The sequence below is a fragment of the Zalophus californianus genome, chromosome X (genome assembly GCF_009762305.2).
Source record: "Zalophus californianus isolate mZalCal1 chromosome X, mZalCal1.pri.v2, whole genome shotgun sequence".
Lineage (NCBI taxonomy): Eukaryota > Metazoa > Chordata > Mammalia > Carnivora > Otariidae > Zalophus > Zalophus californianus.
The window spans coordinates 59837877-59860000 of NC_045612.1; positions in this window are offsets into that span (position 1 = coordinate 59837877).

Here is a 22124-nt window from a genome sequence, read left to right on the forward strand (position 1 = left end):
ATTCTTTTACAATTATTTGTATTTCTGTGGTTTGGCTTATTTTTCCTCTTTCATCGGTGCATTTGTCTATTTGAGTCCTTTCTGTTTCTTTATTCGTTTTTGTTTTGTTTTGTTTATTTGATGAGTCTGACTAGAGGTTTGTCAATTTTGTTGATCTTTTCAAAGAACCAGCTCCAGGTCATTCATCTGTTCAATTGCTATTCTATTGTTTTGAGGTTTGTTTTTGTTTTATTGTGGGTTTTTAAAAAATTTTCTATATAATTTATTTCTGCTCTAAACTTTATTATGTCTTTCCTCAGATAGTTTTGAGTTTTATTTGTTGTTCTTTTTCTAGCTCCTTTAGGTGTAAGTTTAGGTTTACTTAAGTTTTTTTTTTTTTTTTTTTTTGCTTCCTGAGATAGGCCTGTATTTCTATAATCTTCCCTTTTAAAACATCTTCAGTTGCATCCCAAAAATTTTGGACCATTGTGTTTTCATACACTTTTTGATTTCTTCTTCAGTTTCTTGGTTGACCTACTCATTGTTCAGTAGCATGTTATTTAACCTCCATGTATTTGTGGTCTTTCCAGATTTTTTCTTGTGGTTGATTTCCAGTTTTGTAGTGTTGTGATCGAAGCATGACTTCAATCTTTTTTAACTTATTGAGGCCTAATATGTGATCTATTTTGGAGAATCTCCATATACACTTTAACCAAACTGGGGTTACAGAAGGGAGGGGGTGGGAGAGTGGGGTGACCAGGTGATGGGTATTTTTTTTAAGATTTTATTTATTTATTTGACAGAGAGAGAGAGACAGCAAGAGAGGGAACAAAAGCAGGGGGAGTGGGAGAAGGAAAAGCAGGCTTCCTGCCAATCAGGGAGCCTGATGTGGGGCTCGATCTCAGGACCCTGGGATCATGACCTGAGCCGAAGGCAGATGCTTAACAACTGAGCCACTCAGGTGCCCCCTGGGTGATGGGTATTAAGGAGGGTACATGTGGTGATGAACACTGGGTGTTATACACAACTGATGAATTGTTGAACATGATATCAAAAACTAATGATGTACTATATGCTGGTTAATTGAACACAATAATAAAAAACAGAAAAAAATAAAAATGTGTGTTCTGATGTTTTAGGATGGAATGTTCTGAATATATCTATTAAATCCATCTGGTCTAGTCATTCAAAGCCAGTTTCCTTGTTGATTTTCTGTTTGGATGATCTGTCCATTGATGTAAATGGAGTGTTAATGTCCCCTACTATTTTTTATTACTATTGATTATTTCCTTTATGTTTGTTATTAACTGTTTTATGTATTTGGGTGCTCCCGTGTTTGATTCATATATATTTACAATTGTTATATCTTCTTGTTGGATTGTCCCCTTTATTATTATATATCTTCTTTGACTCTTTTTACAGACTTTGTTTTAAAGTCTATTTTGTCTGGTATAAGTATTGCTACCCTGGCTTTCTTTTGACATCCATTTGCATGATAAATATTTCTCTCTCCCCTCATTTACAATCTGTAGGTGTCTTTAGCTCTGAAATGAGTCTCTTGTAAGCAGCGTATAGATGGGTCTTGACTTTTTATGCACTCTGTCACCCTCTGTCTTTTGATAAAGTATTTTTCCATTAACATTCAAAGTAATTATTTATAGATAAGTATTTATTACCATTTTGTTGTTTTTGTAGTTTTTCTCTGATCATTTCTTCTCTTTCTCTCTTTCACGGAGTGCTGGCTTTCTTTAGTGGTATATCTGGGTTCTTTACTCTTTATTTTTTGCATATCCATTACCCTTATTTGATTTGTGGTTACCATTCCATTTATATATAACATCTTCTGCATATAGCTTTCTAGATTAAGCTGATAGTCCCTTATTTTTGAACTCATTCTTTACTCCTCTCCCCTCCACATTTCAGATATTTGGTATCATCTTTTACATCTTTTTATTTTTTCCTTCCTATTCTTTCTTATTCTTACTTATGGTTTTTATTTTCCACTCACATTGTGCCCCTTAACATTTCTTGTAGGGCTGGTTTAGTGGTTATTAATTCTTTTAACTTTCATTTGTCTGGGAATCTCTTTATCTCTCCTATTCTGAATGATAGCCTTCCTGGGTAAAGTATTCTTGGCTGCAGATTTTTCACTTTCAGCTCTTTGAATACATGATGCCACTCCCTTTTGGCCTGCAAATTTTCTTTGAACAATCAGCTGATAGCCTAATGGAGTTTCCTTTGTATGTGTCTTCTTTCTCTTACAGTTTTAAAAATTCTCTGTATCAGTATTTTTTGCTATTTTAATTACTATGTGTCTTGGTGTGGACTTGTTTGGGTTTAATTTGGGGATCTTTGTGCCTTCTGAATCTGGATCTCTCTTTCACTCCTTAGATTCAGGAAGTTTTTAGCTATTATTTCTTCAGATACATTTTCTTCCCTCCTTTCTCCCTCTTCTCCTTCTGGGATCCCTATAATGAGAATGTTATTATATTGATGGAACCACTGAGTTCTCTAAATCCATTTTCATTTTGCATTATTTGTCTCTCACTTTTTCAGCTTGATTGCTTTCCATTACTGTATCCTCCAGGTCACTGATATATTCCATTAATTCCTGCAGCCCACTATTTATTCCTTCTATTCTATTTTTAATTTCCTATATTGAGTTTTTCTTCTCTGGTATGTTATTGTTTATCTTATTGTCAAGGATCTCACTGATGTCTTCCATCCTTTTCTGAAGTCCATTGGGTATCTTTATGATCATTACTTTAAATTCTGTATCAGGTATATTATTTCTCTTTTGCTTAGCTCTCTTGCTATGGCTTTGTCTTATTCTTTCATTTAGGACATATTTCTCCATCTCTTCATTTTGTCTACCTCTCTGTGTCTGTTTCTGTGTGTTAGGAAGGTCACCTATGTCTTCTACTCTTGAAAATAGTGGCTTTATGAAGAAGAAGTCTTGTAGTGCCATATAGTGCAGTGTCCCCTGTTCACCAGAACCTGGCATTTCAGAGGAGTCTCCTATGGGTGTCGCTTATATCCTGCTATTGTGTCTGAGTTGCTTTTTCTTTCAGTCCAGAAGTCTGCACTGATCCTTTGCCTATTGTGGGCTGTGCTTGCTCTCTATGATGTTAGTGACATCCAGGCAGGCAGGCTCTGAGGGGGCATGACAGCAGAAGGGCTAGGGGGTGGGGTGACAGTGTTTAGCCAAATTTGCACTGAGCCACTAGTCCCAGGCTGATTCCCCTCAAAGTGTGGCAGCAGCCCAGGACATAGTGCATATTAGCAGTAGAGGCCAGGGGCTTGTGGTGTCTGTGAGCAGGGCAGCTGGGCCTGGTGTCTGGGGGCTAAACATGGTGGCTGGGTGCATGGTGGCTGGGCAGCGTATCTATAGTGGTAGCAAAATTTGCACTGAGCCACTAGTCCACAAAAATTACACCGAGACTCCAGTGCTTGGAGTGGATAAGCCCTCAGAACTTGTGGATAGGCACACTGCTAGCTGGTTAGGTAGCAAGTGTCTGGGCAGCTCCACCTCCAATAGTTGGCTCTGTGTTTATGCTTGGGGGTGGGAGGGGGAGAAAAATGGTGCTTGCCAACTCCTTTTTTCCCAGAGAATTCCCCCAACAGGCTCTGAAATCAGCATAAACATATCTCCCTCCCTGTTTGTGCAAACTATGGCTTTTATATTGCTTCTCTTTTGGCTGTTGTCTCTTTAAGGGTAGGGACCCAGCTATCACTTGCCCGCCTAGCTTGCCCAGTGCTAAGTCACCTGACTTTTAAAGCTCCAGGCTTCAAGTCCTGCTGGTTATACAAATTCAGGGAATTCAGCTGCTCTGGTTTTCAAGGCCAGAAGTTATGGAGATTCATTTTCCCTGCCTGGGCTCCATGATGCTTCCCTTTTCCACCACTGCAACTCCTTCCCCCCTGCACGGAGCTCCCAACCACCATTCTGCCTTTTCTAACTTCTCAGAGGCAGCTTCTTCTCTACGTTCAGTTGTAGGGTTTGTTCTATCAGTCTTTGGATCACTCTCAGGTTTATTGACATGTCAGTGATATCTAGTTGTAAAGGTGGGACAGGGTGAGCTTAAGCTCCTCCTACTCCACCATCTTCCCAGCATCCCTCTGTCTTGCTGTTTTAGTGTATAACTTATGATTCATTCATTCAAAACTATTTCTCGAGTGCCTACTATGTGCCAGGCTCAGAACTAAGGACGTGTTATACCAGTTACTACAAGGAAAACTCCATGTGGGTATTATTTTAAATGGAGCCACTTGAGAACAGATTTAGTTATTTTCCTGTGATTCTCTTTAAACAATCTATCCCAACATCTGTCACCATTTCACAAATTCAACCCTTGGTACAGTATCACTGTATCAACCTGGGTGCTACTCTGCCAAGTGCTTTTCACCTGTCCTCACTTCCATGAGGAATAAGGAGGCTTATTGTTGTTTTTGTGAATGAGAAACATGGTCTAAAACAGATATAGTCCCTAGATAGCTCTGGTAGAGACCAGTTTTGCCATGGAAAATCCTGCCAAGAGTTAACACAATTTTTCTTGCTGTTTTTGTTTCCTATGGCCATTGACATGCAGTGAGGAGTAAAGTTACCATAGCAGACCTCTTTCCTGGCATCGTATTGCAAGTCCTGAGTTATATTCTGCAACAAACTATCCTGAAAACTTAGAATAAGTATGAAAGTAAATGGGCAAGAAATAGTAGAGAGAATAAAAGGAGGAGGAGAAAAGTATTCTCCCTCTAAGCCATCCAAGACTGAATATGAGTTGGGATACCCCAATCTTTAAACCAAAAAGGCAATCTTTACATTTGTAGGGCATTTGCTCCAAGATTTAGTGAGATTCAGTATAGTAATCCAGAACCCCTTTCACTGCTTGAGCTTCAATTCTGAAGCCTTATATAGTCCTACCTCCAACTCCAAGGTCCTTATTTTTCTATACCAGGTGACATGCTGAAAATTGGTACTCTCAGCCTAAGAATTTCAGACATATTATGACTTCTGTACTCTAGGGATGTATTTGAGTGTATCAGAACTTAGGGCACTATTCTTGGGCTCAGTCTAAAACTGAGCCTGTTTTCCCCCTGTATCTTATCTTTAGACTCCATTTCTGTCCACCCCCGTTAGATGTTGAGTTACCAAATTGAATGTTGAGTCAATGCTTGAATGTTAAGACACTGCTTTGGTATGTGCTCTTGTGCCAAGCCTGGATTGGTAAGCATTAAACCCATGGCCTATTTTAACTGTATCCATATCCTATTCCCTCTGTTTTAATGTGACACCTGAGTCCCTGACCTTAGCTTTTCCTTTTGGAACCATTATACACTTGAACCCCTTGTTATATAGGATTTGACATCTCCTCTATTCTCTTGTTGCTTGTGAGTGAGACTTGTTCTCCAAAGTATTCTTTCTGCCTTACTGACACACATAATTGTCTGTGAGAATTGGGGAACCCAGGTACAGGGTCTGTACAGCAGGCATGAAACAACAGCTTCTTAATTTTGAGGCCAAGTCTTCTCCCCAGTTAGGAAGCCAATAACACTCATAGTGTTAAATCAGACATGACCATAAATCTGGGAATTCTAACTTATGATTTGTAGGGACAAAGATTCCTGGAATCCTGCCACTCCCAGAGTGTATAAATGGGCAGCACTGAATTAGAATCTTCACAGGTGGTAGAGAAAAGACAAACTCAGAGTGGCCAGCACAGGCTCAGGAGCAGGGAGCAGAAATCAGGTAAGATTTCTGATTGCTACAGTATATGGACTAACCTCAGTTTGTGTGTGTGTGTGTGTATGTGTGTGTGTGTGTGTGTGTGTGTGTGTGTGTGTGTGTGCGTGTGTTGTAGGTACTGAGAGCTTGTCAAGCAAGTGTTACTCAAATTACAGATTTCCCCCCTGGAGCTGTGGATTGCTCTAGCTTTCTTTCTTCCTTGGTTCACACTTACTACATGGGTAGATTGTGCCTGGTTACTGGTGTTTATAGAAGGGAAGAGTCTTCCTGAGGAAGACTGGATCTCTCTGGGAGAGACTAGAGCTGATGAAAAATAACTACAATCATCTGGCCTCATTAAGGAGGCAGCTGTCAAGAGACAGGAGGGTGCAGGCTCTTGTTTCCATGCCAGTAGGATTTGGAGGGAGCAGCCAGGGAGCTGGGAATCCTGCATCAAAGCTGAGGAGGCCTTGAGGGTGATATCAGAAAGGTTGGCATATAATCTATTTTGATAATAATCCCTCACACTTGTACAGTGCTCTTTGCATTGTACTTTGCAAAGTACTTCCATATCTGTGATTTCACTGGGTTCTTGTAGCACTGCTCTGAGGTTTGGGAGGGGAAGGAAATTGCTCAAGATCACAAAGCAAGTCAGTGGTAGAGGTGGAGCTAAAAATCAGCGTTCCTGCTTCGTTGTTCTGTGCCCTTCTGCTGGAGCAGACTGGCTGCCTCTGGACACATGTAAAGGGAAAACTTCTCTGTGTGGGTAGTTTTTCAAGAGTGTTTTAGAGTAGGCTAGGAACCCCTAGAGTGAAAGATTAACTTGTCACTGGTTTTCCTGGGGACTGAGGCTCCTTTGTCTCAGTATACTTGAAGAGCTTTTCAGAATTTGCTTTCTTTACCAGCCATTCTCTTCCCTCTTTTCTAACAAACAGTTCCTGGTTATTGCTTTCTTAAGTAAGAAAATGTTGATTTCTGCTGTTAAAGGTGATATTCTTGCCAAATTCATTGATTTTTTTTCTTGCAGAGCACTGGAAATAAACAGGTGAGACTTATACTCTGGAGAAATTGATTTACATTACCCCACATGGGTCTCATGTTTCAGTTATTAAAACACTAAAAGTGTTTTTGTTGATTTAGATATCTGCCTTTTCAAAATGAGAATAAATTGATCTTTATTTCACAGACCTTAAAACTTTTGAAAGTTGCCACTAAGTACATAGTCCTCTTCCCCACCTCCCAGCCTTTCAGTTTTTTTTCCTTAAAGATGGTTTTCTGCCTTTGTTAACATAAAATTTGTCAATGTCTTTCTTCAGACGTGCCCCCTCCAATATTTACACATTGGATATAGTAGGATCCATTCAGAGAACTGTGTAATAACTTGATCTGGACACTGTACTGTTTTAAATGACATTAACCTTGTTTTAAGTTGCATTGCCTTTGTCTTTTTGTGGTGGTGTTCTTTTTGGAGTTTTTTTTTTTTCTTTTTAGCAGCCGTCTTACACTACTGGCTTATTGTGCTTATGATCAACAACAACAAAAAACTTCCAGTAACCACTTTATACATACTGTCTGTTAAGGAAGGTCTCCTTGTGGTCAATTTTATGAACGAAATTAAGATATTTTTCATTAATATTTCTTACATTTCTTGTGGCCAGATTGGCATAGACTAGTGTGTTCTGCCTTCTCATTTTGTCATCTACCAATTTAAAAAGCATTCTATTTCTATTTTTATTTGAGACCCTGATAACAATGTGAATAAAATAGGAGAGACTTATAATTTTCCACTATTGTCAACAACAAATTAATTTGGTACATTTGGTAGCATGATAAATTAAACTCACTATAAATCCTCCTATTACTTCAGGCCACATTTTGTCTTTCTTAACAATGGGAGACTATGTTTGTTGAATTCAGATATGTTAGCTATGAGGCAGTCATCTGATCTTTCAGGTTATTCACACTATCACGAAAGGAAATGAGGCTAGTTTGGCCTGACTTGTTATCTGTGAACCCATGCTAACTTATTGAAGATAAAATGGTCTCTGTCCTGCCAGTTCAAGTTATCTTAACTCAATGAAAGAAATTACATGCCCTCAGGCTTCAGAGCATATGCACTGTCCTGAACAACTCCAAAAGTAGAACTCAAATTCCAACTGACAGAGCTCCTGTTTCAGAAACAGCCATTTTAACGCAAATTTGGCCCAGAAGTTAGTAAGATAGACATAAATAAAAGCTGGAAATTGAGAGAATATAACCTTTGTCTGTTAGGAAAGAAAAAGAGATAAGAGAAATATTAGTCTGCCACTTTTTCTATTCATTTTAAGCAATCTTTTTTCTTTCATCTCTGAAGTTTGTATTAGAGACCAGGTGGAAATTTTAAAAATGTGCATTGATAGAGTATTGAAGCAGCCTTATAACAAGCAAAAGAAAGCAAAAGGATTTAAAGCAACTGTGGTATAGTAAAAAGAGAATATCTTGAGGTAAAAATTGGACTCAAATCTGAGCTCTAGCACATATTGACTAAGTAACATTAGGAAAGTCATTTAATTCTTTTAAGCCTTGGTTCCTGGATTTTTGCATTTTTTTTTCCAGATAGATGCTACCTGATGAAGTTGTTGTGAATGTTAAAATTCTTCCTTCACAAAATATAAAAGCAAAGAGAATTTTTGCTTAACAGGGACTCAATTTCCTGCTGTTCTACTTTGGGGGACTATTTTAGGGGGTCTTAGTTTGCTATTTTGTAAAGTTTTGTTAATGTAGTAAGCACATATGAAAGTGAAGTATATAAGCCTCTCCCTACCCTGTGAATTGATGCCAACACCAGAAAGATAAAAAGTTTTGTTAATGATGAGCATTTTACTTTTTTTTTTTTACCTTAGAAATACAAAGTATGTTTTCCCCTATAACCTGAATTCCTTATCACTAACTTGGGTTAAACAAATCAATATTCTTTCTTCAGTTTTACAAATGGAATGACAAGGTATAGCTAAATTGTTTAGATAAGTGGTCTCCAACATGGACTGTGCAAAACAAGCTATTGTGGTATGGGAAGGAAAATAGTATAACTATTTATAATTATTTTTAACTCATTCTTTTATATTTTCTATTTTTTGTGTATATTTTATTATATATATATAAATAAAATTAAATTGATACATTAATATAGTTGACCTACAAATATTGGGGACACATACTCAAAATTTACAATAGGGGGCACAGAGTTTAGAGATTGCTGGTTTGGAGGATGATAGAAATAGGATCAGAGAACTTTTGTTAGAAATTTTTCATGCCTGAAGTCAAATGCCTTCATTTCCCCTGTGAATCTGTTCTTCCTTTTGTCCTACCTATTTCTATCAATTACATTAACATTCTCCTGGTCACTCAAACTGGGAACTTGGGAGTCATTCTTTGCCTTATCTCATTCATCATATGAAATTAGTTGCCAAGTCTATTATTTCTGAAACATCTTTCATATTTGGCTCTCCCTTTGTAATTCTACTGCCACCACACTAATTTATGCTTTAATTTGTTTTAATTAAAGATTTATTTGTTTATTTGAGAGAGAGAGAGAAAGCATGAGCAGGAGGGACAGAGGGAAAGGGAGAGAGAATCGCAAGCAGATTCCATACTGAGCATGAAGCCCAATGCGGGGCTCAATCTCACATCCTTGAGATCACAACCTGAGCTGAAACCAAAAGTCAGACACTTAACAAACTGTGCCACCGAGATGCCCCTATGCTTTAATGTTTTAAAATGGTTTACCATAGTATTGTTAGGAGCCTCCTAACTGCCTCCTTTCTCTTGATTCAATTTAACCTACCTATTTTTTTGTGTGCATGTATTTTTCCTACTGTTTACACAGTATGGGCTACTTAAAGGCAAGCAGGCATGAGCACTGTGTTTTATCTCTTTCTCTATGGTGCCTTGCGTATGGTAGGCACTCAAATATTTATAAATGGATAACATTATATTAGGATTTGTTTTTCTGTATGGAACTGAGAGTTAAGGTTCAGACCTTGAAGCCTAAAGCTCACGTAATTCTTTCCAATTTATGCAATCAAGTGAGATTAGAGTTAATCTGGCAGGTCTAAAATCTGATTCCTAAATTCATATCCAGGTATAATTTATTCTTTTTAGCTATTCTGCAGAATCTCATTTTATCTGAGAAAAGCATTTCATGAAGAAAATATTTATATTGTGGTGAAATTTCTTTCCTAAAACATGCTCACAGATATGCTCATAGGGAGCATTCTCTCTCATTCTTTTTCTTTGCCTTGGGAGTCAGAGTTGAATTCTGGGCTATATTTTATTACCAACTTCCTATGATTACCAGGGTGAATTGTTACAAATCATATAAGCTTGCTATGTTTATAGAAATAATCAGGTCTGCCATCCCCCTTTCCCTACCTTCCTCTCCCTATCTCTCCCTACCTTCCTTCAGCTATTTCATAGAGATGGAAGAAATGTGATCCTACATCTGACATAATTTAGGATTCTTAGAGAAATAAAACCTTTATAAATTTAGGGCAATGACATAAAGTTGCCTCTTGGGAACAGAGGGGAATTAAAATAAAATCTAACTGGCTTATTCCTGTGTAATTATAGACTCGTGTTGTTAGCTTGTTCAAAGACCTTCAGAAATGATGTGTATCAAGTAGTCTTGATGCAAAGGACTTACTGAATGGATAGCAACACCTATATTCTCTCTTATTTCTATTACAAATGTACTCTCTCTTTCCCCTCCCTCCACCTATCCAGCTACCAGTTCTAGGATTTTCCTTTGAGTTTCCCATGACAATTCCAATTCACTTCTCTCTGGTATTTAGAATATAAATCATGTTTTTCTACAAAACTTTCTTGTTGTTATTTTAAGAACCAAGTCACTAACATATTTAATATACACATCATTCATTCCTAGCTATGTGTTTCAAGTCCCAAGGCTTTTTTTTTATTCTTACCAGATTGTTTCAGCACCATAGAAACTGACCACTTTAAAAAAAAATATTTGATTTATTTATTTGACAGAGATTACAAGCAGGGGGAGCAGAAGGCAGAGGGAGAGGGAGAAACAGACTCCCTGCTGAACAAGGAGCCCATGTGGGGCTCGATCCCAAGACCCTGGGATCATGACCTGAGCCAAAGACAGATACTTAACTGACTGAGCCACCTAGGCTCCCTGAAACTGACCACTTAATGCTGATATTGGGACCAGTGGCTTCTCCTTACTTTAGACTGATTATAGCCAATTCCTTTAGCTCTGCATGACAGAGAGGCTGCTAACATCCCCCATTGATTACTGTTTCTCCCATGCCAAAGCAATCTGTTAAATTAGTGCAAAACTGATCTTTCAACTTGAAGCTACAAGGATGCAATTGGTATCTAAGTTGCCACATCAATCGGATATTTAAAAAGTCATTAGTGTACCTGTATGAAATTCATGGAGGTGCCACCCACATGATTAGATGATATGTTCTATCTATATATTTTTTTTCTTTAGGGCCATATAAATATGTGCAGAATAAAAAAATGCAGGGAAGTATACCATACTGTGTGGGGTACTTTATGTCGGTTATTTGTGAATCATCCTAGAGCAGTTACTAAATCAAATTTCTAAGAAATGCTCGACTGTTGAAGAGGATATCTTCTTTTGGTCACTTCAGGCTGAGAAAACCCCAGAGACATTTTTTTTTTTTTTTTTTGGAATGAGCTTCTAATTTGGCGAATTAACATTTTGCTGTTGATCTACTGCTTTTAGTAGTTCCAACTGAGTAAGATATTATTTCCCGGGAGTCTTAGGGCCTCTATAGTTATCTCCATTTCACATTTCCTTTTTTAACTCCCCATTCCACACCTCTTATCCAAGCTTATTGTAACAGGTTGTTTGAGCTTTAACTCTGTCAAAGGTACTCCAATACAGAATTAAATTTGTTACAAAGATGTATGAACAAATTTTTTACAAATGTCATGTTTTTTAATAGTTCTTGACTCCAGGAAACAAACTGAAAGTTGCAGAAGGGAGGGGGCTAGGGGGGATCGGGTAACTGGGTGATGGGCATTAAGGAGGGCACATGATGTGATGAACACTGGGTGTTATATGCAACTAATAAATCATTGAACACTACATCAAAAACTAATGATATACTATATGTTGGCTAATTGAATTTAAATAAAACACACACACACACACACACACACACACATACACACACACGAGTTTTGAGGCTTTGGAGAACACAAAAAACTTCATAGTGTTGAGAAGGATGGGATTTTAGTTTCTTTTAAGTACTGAGATTTTATGGAACTGTCACTCTTGTTGGAAATAGGAATTTATTTCTTTCTACAGATTTTTCCATGTGTATATGCAGGGGAAATTGGAAAGAATCATATGATGGTAAACTAACAAACAAAAAACCAGAAAACTAGGGAACAAAGTTAATTAATTCTAGAATTTGATCCCAAAATCTTATGAAAGCAGACCCAGTTTACGTGTGGGTGGTTTTTGAAAATATTAAACTAAAAGAACTGATGACAGAAAAATGCATAAATTGGTCCTGACTGATATTCCATCCTGCTCTCTTTCTCATGATTTCTGCATGGGTTCTTAAAACAGAGGCCTTGTATAAGGGTCCAATACATCATGTTCTTTTCAGATCAGTTATACTCATTGCCACTACATTCACAGGGAGAGGAAGTACCTTAGTTCTGCCTCTCCTACCTTCTCTTTATGCTCAATGGGGTGTCTCTCCAATCCACTGACTAAGAATTAATTTCATAAAAGTAATGAATTAATCAATTAAGAGTTAATTTTGTATCCCCCCAAAAGAGTTAATTTTATAAAAATGACATATTATATGGAAGGTATTTTAATCTAAGTTATAGCCATTTATCCACACTACAATCTCCTTTTCACAGTCATAAATCCCTAAGGTCACAAATTAATAAATGGCAGAATTTGAATTATTACTGATAAGAATGGAAGAACTTACCTCTATTTGGACCCAAATACAAGCACCCAAGAAGCCATGTCCTAAGAGATGCTTTTTGTTTGTTGCTAATCTGGTATGAGTTCTTCATAATGTGAAATCAGTTGTCCAATATTCTTATTGTGATTTGCTTTTGGATTAGAAATATCCTGATTAACTTGAAATAGTGTCCATAAATGCCACCTTGTAGATTGTCACTGGGACATGATCTATAACTAGGATTTGTCAACCCTCTCTAATTACCAAGCTGTTGCCTGGAAATTTCTCTCCCCTTTTGCCAAAGCTACATTCTTTAATTATTTGATTTATGCAAGTTTTTAAAAAAATGTACCTATTGAGAGACAATTGTGGAATGACAGAGTGAGAGGGACTTAGAACCTGGAGGTCAGGTTTCATGTTCTGGCTCTGTTTGTGACCTTGGACAACCTACTTAGTTTATGGGAAACCAATCTTAAATGGGTGATTGTGATGACTAATAGAGATGGCATTTTGAAAGACTTTGGAAACTGTGAAAGTATATAAAGTTTAGATTGCAAGCATAATAGCTACAACCGAATGTTTCACTATATTAGAGGGTTTGCTTAATGGCCAAATTCTTCATCTTTTGGGCTGACTTTGTTGGTTTGGTGTAATAGTTTCTTTTCAGTGGATCTTATGCTGATGATCATAAATAGCCATAAAATTATTTAATCAGCTTTGAGAACTAATTGCTGGTGAACCAAATGTGGTGACATCTTACCACTTGTTTTACATCAGCTGTTTCTCATGTGTCAGTCTCTCTTAATTTGCTGGTGAATCTTAGGACCATTACTTTTATTTTGGCCAAATATAACTTAAGAATTGCCACATATATTTCCAATTTAAATATGTACCTTAATCACTCCACATTTTAAAAACAAAATGGCATTTTTTTAGTTTTCTAAATAATGTATAGTGTTTTGTTTTTCATGAATTTCCAAAGAAATTGACCCAAGTGTTATTTTTGTATTTAATTATGTTAATCACCATACATTACATCATTAATTTTTGATGTAGTATTCCATGATTCATTGTTTGCATATAACACCCAGTGCTCCATTCAGTACGTGCCCTCTTTAACACCCATCACCAGGCTAACCCAGTGTTATTTTTTAAAATTTAAATTCAATTAGCCAATCACCGAACCCTTCAGCATCACTGAGCAAGCTGTTTTTAACCTTAAGCTGATTAAATGTAGTTTTACATTAAAAACCTTGGCTAACCCAATATAACTCAGCATAGTGAAACCCAATTTTCAGGGCTGATTTTACTACTAGGCCATTATGGTATAATCAAGGAACAAGAATACCATCCCTTACTTTTCATTTTAGCAATGTAAAGCTAGTCATTTCCCTGATACTCTTATACAGATTATAATCATACTTGCTCTAAAAAGTTTACTCCAAGTGTGGCAGTTTGGGGGCAATTTAAATTTTCAGTATTAATTATTCCTCTTTTCTGTCTCCATGTGAAAAACCTATGGTTCAATTGAAGCTTTCAGGTGAGACATATGATATTTTGTTATTAGTATTCCAACACTTCTATTTTGTCCATTCCTGTAACTAGGTAGTCAAGTGTCACCAGAAGAAGTTGAGATTCTTTATAACCCTCTATCACATTTCTAAATGATTACTAGTATCCTTAAGTCCTAAACTCACACTTTGCCCGTGTATCTTTCCATTTTGGTAGTCCTTATATTGACATTGCCAAGTAAATGTTTGTGTAAATGAGACCTTTCTCTTCTCTCCACCTCAAATCTCTATCTTTCCAGTCTCATTTTCCCACATCCTCTTCTATTTATAGAATAAGTATCCTTTATTTACATTGTTAACCCTTAGTACCCATGTCTTTAGTTATTTTTTAATTTAAATTCAATTAGCCAACACATAGTACATCATTAGTTTCAGATGTAATGTTCAACAATTCATCAGTTGCATATAACACCCAGTGCCCTCCTTAATGCCCATGCCTTTAATTCTACACTTATTCTATCTTTACAGGAATTTTTCTTCATCTATTGTCCAGGTCTATAGACAGTACCTACATTTGGACCAATAACAAATAAAGTAAGCAAAGTTTTCTTCCCCTTTCCTTTATTTTAATATCTTCTCTGGTGGTAATCTAGCTCTAGAGGCCCTTTCCATCACAGAGTGTACTTCTTTCAAGTGGTGGTCATATTTGCAAGTGTTATTCTTGTCAGTCTGAGTGAGTATTCTCTGGAATTATTTGGTATGTGGTAAATGTTTTCATGGTGGAATTTAAAACAATTATGTCTAACACTGATTTTTACCACTTACTAAGAAATATTTGGCAGTTGCTCTGTGTATTAGTATGAGCATCTTGTATTAAAAATTCTGCAGCAGTTCAAAGCCCAGTACTTTCGGATGGCTAATGTCATTTGAATACCAAACTTTTGTCCAGATAGTCTAGTTGGTAATATTTGAATAATTATCTGTTGAATAACTTCCCATTTTGTTTAAAGCATGTTGTTTCAGTGCAATGATATTTGTTGATTTTCAAATGCTTGCCTAAAATTCCAAAATCTTAAAGTTGAGTTCCCATCCTCCTAATATTCAACCTGGAGCTATTATGATAAGGATAATTTGTATTTTGGTTCTTTTGGAGATCCTTATTAGACTTATCATGTAAATATCTTTCTGAACACATGACTTGTCTTCTGCCCAGCTCAGTTCCTACTCTTTGAGGCTACAGCTTGTGTAAAATCCCAATTTTCATAAAAAATTTAGTTACTACACATCTTGTAAACAGTGTTGTGATGTCGATAATCTCTACTGTTATGAGGCACAGCTTTCTATATGTGGGCTTTAGGCTAGGCTGTTCTTTTTTCTGTATTGACATAACCTTTAAATAAATACTTAAACACGGAATAACTAGAGTTCAAAATAAATTCACTGTGCTTTCTTTATAATACTTTTAATACTCAACAAATTTGATGATGTGAAGAGTATCACTGGAATTCTGTCCAATGGAGCTTTAGTATCTTTAAATAATTTCATGGTAAGAGTAGATGGTTTTCTATTATGTCAAACATTTATAGATTCTTTCATTTGCAGGCACTGTTTGCTCTTTTTTCATCTTCTTTCATCATTTCAAGCAATGGGTTTATCTTCTGATTCATTAGTTGTAGGAGCCCCTTCATTTATTGTTTGTTTAAGTCCCCATTCCCCTGTTTAATGGCATTGATGTTAGCTGTAGTTAAGATGTTTTTGCCACAATGGCCTGCTGCCAATCTATAATATTTTGTTCATTTTACCTACTTCCCTTTTCTGAATGAGAATGCAAAGGAGGAGTTTCAAAGGAGCTGTGGGGGTCCATTCTTGTTGGCCTATCCTTTGTTTTGTCAGTTTCCAGTTGAGTGGCTTAATAAGAATAGTAAAATTCCACTTTTCTTGTTTATTTAATATGAGTCCTGGGAAATGTGACTGGGTGATTGGTTGAAATACAAGTCAACCAACCACCCAGTATTTCCCAAACCCCTCTGAGACTATTGTCTTGGTGGCTCTTGAAATCTTTTGTAGTACCTAATCACCACGTAGGAACAGTATTTCCACTGTCTACAATTTGAGATGGACTTTTGGTGAAAGCAACGACCTTTGCTTTTGCTTTGCCTCCTCTTATATTGATCATAGTTATCAAGACTTCCATGAATGAGCCCTCAACGTATTAATTTTATTTTCTGTCTTTTGGGATTTTCAAATCATTTTAAAAGTAATATAATGGCAACCATTTCTTGATGAATAACCATTTGTATTTAAATGAGGTTGTGTGGTTGTTGCAGGAATTCAGGGGAACATGAGTTGCTAAGTTAAAGGAATAGTTTTCCCCTGTCCCACATTGTTGCATGACATTTTCCTACACGGGACTTTAGAGAAGAACATGTGATTGGGAAAACTGACCTACATGTCAACCTTTAAACCTCTACATGGCTTGGAGACCACCCAAGGAAGGCTTTGAGATCGACCAGTAAATCATTATCTAATTGTTGGGGACAGCTAACCTAGGCTGATTGAACTACAGGATGTCATATTTTGAATGAACTGTTATTAGTGGTAATATTAATGACTAGGAATCCCACTAAGAAAGAAAAAGCAGAAGGAAAAGACCATAGGGGAATAAAAAAGGGCATATTGACTCATTCTGTTTACCCCATCTGCTGATCTCCATAAGGGATTATGATTGATGATACAAGGTAGATGGCATAATATACCTCTGTAAATGGTGACTAAGATAATATCTCTAGAAACCTTTATCATTCTCTTTCTAACCAGGGGTTCAGACAAAACTTATTCAGGAAAAACAATTGAAATACTTTAAAAATTATCTTTGCTTTTTTTAAAAAAATTAGTTCTCATTTCAACCAAATGAATTGGCCTAGATTATGTCAGCAAAGGAGTCATGAAACTCCTGAGTGATAAACCATCAAAGCTTGAAATTACAGATAATAAAATGGGTAATTTACTTTTCTTGTGATGCTTTTGTTTGGCTTTGTTATCTGGGTAATAACTGGTCTTATGGAATGAATTGGTAAATCTCCTAGATGTTGCACTCTTTTGGAAATATTTCTGAAGTTTTGATATAAAGTTTTTATTAAGTATTTTGTAGAAGTCACCAGTGGAAAATATCATAGGAGGATTTCAAGGGTGGGAAAAGTAAGAAGTAGAAAGGATTGTTGCAGAAAATGTAAAGAAGAATAATAAGGATTCTAAGAACAACAAAGAGAATGATGGTTTATAGGGGAAATAGAGATAAACATTTATTGTCAGTTAGAGATTTCTAAAAAAAATTACATATATGCATATACATAATGTAATATATATAATATATTGATATATAATTTAGAGAGAGATATATTGATAAATATTTAGGGAGAGAAAGAGTTTACCAAGAATAGAGAGAAGGAAATAAAATACTGATGCTTTCTCCTTATTTATCCCTCCTTCAAATAATTTTTTCTGGAAGAAAGGAGAAAATAAATAATTATTCAAAAAGAGAAAAAAGTAAATGAAATATTAGAGTTGTTAGAATTCAAGGACTATGTACTAAATTGCAAAGGCACTTTGCAATAATTTATTTGAATGAGAAGAAATTAAAATTGAAAAATCAACCAGGGCTAAATGGGTGATGGGTATTAAGGAAGGCACTTGTGATGAGCACTGTTACATGCAAGTGATGAATTACTAAATTCTACTCCTGAAACTAATATTAAACTATGTGCTAACATAACATAATAAAAAATAAATAAACTATATGCTAACTAAAAATCAAAATGAAAATCAAAAAGGGTGAAAGAGATGTGGAAACTAAGGGACAGAGAATGGAGTGGGTGGAGAAAACAATTATAGTGGCATGTCCTGGGGCAACACTGTTCAGCGGGAGAGTGAACAAGAGAAAAATTAACAGCTTCAAAGTTATTGTTAGATAGGATGGTTTTTTTTAACATTGAAATCTTTGGGCTCAACACAAAACTTTATACTGCTTACCAGCTCATCAAAACTACCTCTGAAGTTTTGTGGTCTTCATTTGGGCTCACAAGAAAAATTGGAATCTTAGTTAATAGCAATTTACCCACCCCCACATCATTCACTTAGCATAGCATAGCAGAACAAGCACTGAATATGAATATGAATATGTATTGAGTAGCTTTGGTTTTCTAATGACTCATCCACTGTTAGTAAAAGTATGCCCTTTTTAATGACTACCTTAAGTGATGAATAGTAAACTGTTTTATCTACCTCTCTCTATACCTTCATATCTTGTTACAATAAACTGCTTTTAGGCATATCCAGAAACAAGGGATTCAAGGGATTCTGCCTTGTGGACTGCTTTATCCTTAACCATTTTGTTATTGTTCCTTCACAAGTATGAACCATTTTATTTTTCCTAAATTTGTAATTTGAGAAGACAAACCTAGAAGGGCAAAATGGCTCTGTGAGGGTTCAGTTTGGAACTTGTTATTTCCTTTGAAAATTGACACTCTTGTCAAGTATTTATTGAACACATAATGCAGATTGGACTTTTTAAAAAAGTGTTTGGTTAAGATGTGTAATACTTTCTTCTTTTGCCGGTTGATAGAATGTGAAGTAGCAGGAATAGTACAGTTTAGTGATTTTCTTTTATTACTCTGTAAATAGAGGAAAAGAGGTAGGACGTAGGGGTTGTGAGTGAATCTGGTTTCCCTATTTTCAATCTAGTATTTCCTTTGGTGCCTCTCTGCTTCTCACTTCAGAATCCAGCCTTTAAGTCAACCCAGGGACTACAGTCATGGAAAAAATAAATAAAATCTAGAAACCAGTTAAACATTACATCTATCCCCTAAACAACTGTTCCTTCTAAAACCACAGCAATCTCTGCCACCCTGGATGACCAAAGCCTCCAGATAAAAGGAAAACTTGAATCTTATCTGTTGCTCAGATAGAGAAAATCTTGGAATACATGTTTGTGTATGCATGGAACCTACTGGGTTAAAAGTTTGACCCAGGCAATCTATATGTTTTGTAAAGTATTTGTCAATTCAGAGCTTACATCAGGTTTTTAATTTTGATTGCAATCTAAGAGATTTTACAGTTGTGTGATTATCTCTTGAAGGGAGACACTAACCTTTACCTTCATAGCCATAATCTTCCCCAGGAATGTTGAATAGGTTATTAATTTTAAAGAATATTTAGTTTTAAATCAGTACATTTATCAGTAAATGTTTCCACATAGCCTGAGTTAGTATATACTGTTCAGAGGAAAAAATATTACTCATTCATGTATTAGCATTTTCATTTTTACTGCAGTGATACAATATTTCTTTTTCTGGGTACTGAGAAATGATGCTGCAAAATGTACTCTGGATCTCAGGTAAAAACCTGCATCAGTAAATGATTCCACATAGCCTGAGTTAGTACATACTGTTCAGAGGAAAAAAATATTGCTCATGAGTGCATTACTGCAGTGATCCAATATTTCTTTTTCTGGGTACTGAGAAATGTTGCTGCAAAATGCACTCTGGATCTCAGGTAGAAACCTACAGCTGACATTTAAGAAGCTGCTCATTTAGATACAAATATCAACCAAAAGCCAAGGACAATATGCTTCATCATTTCTGCCTATTCACCCTCTCTCAAGAGCATTGATACCTTCTGCTTCTTCTGTATTATTACTTATTGCAATTTCTGATGCAATGGTTGGTCAATAATTAGGCAGATGGGCAGGAATGGTTTTAGCACCTCTAGCACCTCTAAATGACTCAGAAAAAAAGAAGTGTCATTGGTTACAGCAGCGGCAAGGAATGATCATTTAGTCTTTGACAGTGTGGACTATGAATAAATGTGTAGGTGTGAGTATGAGGGAAGAAAGAGACCTAGAGACCGAAAGGGAAATGGAGAGCTCATAGTGATTCATGGCAAGTATAAAACAGAGGTAATATTAAAAGCAATCGGTGACAGTCTGTAAAATAAGTCCATTTAATTCATCACTAAGGAGAAATTGTGCTTAATGCTACCAAATATTTTTCCTTCAAAAACCCTGTTGTATGACTTTTTGTTTTAGAATTTTTTGATAGGTGTTATATAAGCCAGAGCTTAAGCTAGAAAAATCTTGAGTGAGGTAATAAAAAAATAAAAATAAATTTAAAAAACTTTTCCCATCCACCATTTGTGTTAATAACATCAAGAAGAAAATGGATTTTCTTCACTTGAAATAAATAAAAGGAGCTTTCAGAATTGTGTTTATGGGTAATAATTAAACATACTTTGAACTTTAGTGCTTTCAGTTGAGAATATGAGCAGTTCTCAAATGGGTTTGGATTTTTCCATGGTATTAACATTTTAAAATGCCATCCCTAGCATCCCTTATTTAAGTAAGTCACAGAGTATAACATAAAAGTATAACTTAAAAACCTGCAAGAGCTGTGTGGAGACCTGGCTAGGCACATTCCCATTTAGCCTTTCCTTGCAATGTAAAAGCACTAATTGTGTATTGCCAGTAGTGTGGGATTTAAAGGGGCACTGAACCCAGAGTGTCTATTTGCCCCAAATACTAACCAAGGTGATCCTTTTACTGGTTAACTTATTTCAGTTTGTAAAAAGAGCCTATTGCAGAGGCCCCTGAGTACATATACATAACTAATAACACAGGCTTCTTTGTCCAGGCACTTAAACACTTGATAAACCACGGAGAATTACAATATTAATAAGGAAAAAAAAGGAGGAAATGTCTCTAGACAACATTTGATCAACTATACAGGTCCTTTACTTTCACTGATTGTATCTCATAGGGAATTGGGGTTTGATAAGTAAGAAAAAAAAAGTAGAGAAAAAGGAAACTGGCTGCTATAAAACTTCAACAGAAGCTCAAAGGATTCTGATTGGCATATATGGGATGATTTAAGGGATACTGGAAAAGACCACAGATCTATCTCTCAAAAGTCTTCCATAGTGCCTGAAAGTAACTTTGGTTAAGAAGATGTGGAAGGCTCTTACTCTCTTTGGTGTTTAAATCGTTCCTGTTGCTCTGTTGCTGAATGACTTTGAGATTGGACTAGAAGATATTGGTTAAAAGAGTTTCCTTCATAAGGTGCTGCTCTTGCGGCAGAAAGCTGAAGGCTTGGTTTGTTGTGTGTGTGTGATCATGAATGCACAGCTAAAAAGACTCTCTGTGCTTCATTCGCGGGCTGCAGAGGTGACTGCTGGACTCCTGAAGGCAGGCTCTCTTAGTTGACTGGACGCTTAAGTTAGAAACGAGAGTCCTTCGTGGGCAAGCATTAGGAACAAACAGTCGGTTTCAAACACTGGCTAGTCGAATATGCAACCTAATACTGTCATCTGTTTGTTTCCTTTATTTTCCATACATTTTAAACTTGATGACTGACTCTTTAAAGCAAGGTTTCTCAGTGAGACCTCTCCTATGTGCAGGGACAACACTGGGTCTGGCGTGCCTGCTGCGGAGAACCCACATGAGTCTTTGTTCTACTTCCACTGAGTTGTTTGTGAATTTTCTGTTTAGGGGTTTGGGGGACCGTGTGTGTTTACTCTTCTAAGATTGCGTCTAGCAGCCCCTGTTTTTCCATCAGTGTAACTGCAATCTGATTTGCTTAATTGCAGTATTTGTACGGTTGCTCTAATAAAGATTGGTTTGTTTTTACAGTCATACGCAGGGATGGCCGCTGTTCTCTGTGCTATGACACTGTAAAAAATTTTATAGGAGACTTAAAGTCTTGATGTTGTGAAGCAGAGATTATTTTGTCAAAAGATTGAAAGGATTTTGTTGGCACCTGGTTTCATGTTGTGTGTGTATAGGTGAGGTTGAGCAGTGAGTACCTTAACTGTAACAAATATACTTTTCTGGTAACATTTAAAAGTACTTTATATTTTATATTATAGCATGTTACATTTTGATTAAAAGCTACCAAAGGA